The sequence below is a fragment of the Orycteropus afer genome, unplaced genomic scaffold, assembly GCF_000298275.1.
Source record: "Orycteropus afer afer isolate SDZICR_OR568_19922 unplaced genomic scaffold, OryAfe1.0 scaffold00262, whole genome shotgun sequence".
Taxonomy (NCBI): Eukaryota; Metazoa; Chordata; class Mammalia; order Tubulidentata; family Orycteropodidae; genus Orycteropus; species Orycteropus afer.
Genome location: NW_006921849.1, coordinates 2,135,058 through 2,136,328, shown reverse-complemented (window position 1 = coordinate 2,136,328; position 1,271 = coordinate 2,135,058).

Here is a 1,271-nt window from a genome sequence, read left to right as displayed (position 1 = left end):
ACGGAAGTAGGATTGCCCAACCTTCCTTCTGAGGAGTGGCTGGTGGGTTTGAACCGCCAGCCTTCTGGTTAGCAGTCAAGTAAGTGCCTTAGGCACTATGCTACCAGAGCTCCTTGAATTTTGGCTAAGATATTACAAAAGTGGAATTTCTTGGACGGGTATTGTGTGGATCAGAGAATGGGAAGAAACCTGGAGAAACTGGCTTAGAAATATGACAGGAGGAGCCACAAGCAGACACGATGTCCACTGATGGAGTCTAGGCAAGCAGGAACACCTTCAAATGCACAGCACTGCTGCTGGAGTAATGAACTCCATTCTCCATGTGTATTTGTGGGTGTACTCTTGCCTCAGCTCATTCAAATTTGGAGTGTTAGGAGAGTGAATCTGGCTGGCCAGGCTCAGGTCATGTGCTGTCCCTATAGCTGTACACAATTGTGAAAGGAAGGTTCTGGTGGAAGGAGCCTCTCCAGGTGTCTTCAGTTTTCCTAAAGTTTAGGAGTGGGAGAGTGGGACCTCAGGATTTACTATGGGTATAACAGAGAATGGGGACGAGGTTAAGTAGGAATGGGGAGGAGAAAGGAGAGAGAAGGAAACTGGTTTGAAAACTGTTACAATAGATGAAGCAGATGGCAATATAGATTGAAACTAGGATTTAAGCAGCTTCCTGTTTTCATTCTTCTCTGCTTTCCAAGTTCTCAATCATCCACTTATGCCCCAAGTATATTCAGGCAACTTGGGGGATTAAAGATTGTCTATTTATGTGTCTTCACTACCTACCTGTTAGTCTGTCATGCTGTGGTGGCTTGTGTATTGCTGTGATGCTGCTAAGTTATCTCACTAGTATTTCAAATAGCAGCAGGCTCACCTGTGGCAGACAGTTTCAGTGGAGTTTTCAGACTAAGACAGAATAGGAAGAAAGACCTGATTGATCTACTTCTGGAAATTAACCAATGGCTTACAAGAGAAAATTGTTGGCTAGAGTGCTGTAAACTGTTGTTAGGTGCCATTGAGTTGGTTCCAACTCATAGCAACCCTGTGTACAACATGATGACATACTGCTTGGTCCTGTGTCGTCCTCATACTCTTTGCCATGCTTGACCCCACCATTGAAGCCACTGTTTCAATCCATTTTGTTGAGGATCTTCTTTTTCACTGACCCTCTACTCTACCAAACATGATATTTTTCTCCAGGGATTGGTCCCTTCCCTTCTGACAACATGACCAAAGGAGGTGAGATGAAGTCTGGCCATTCTCCCTTCTAATGAACATTC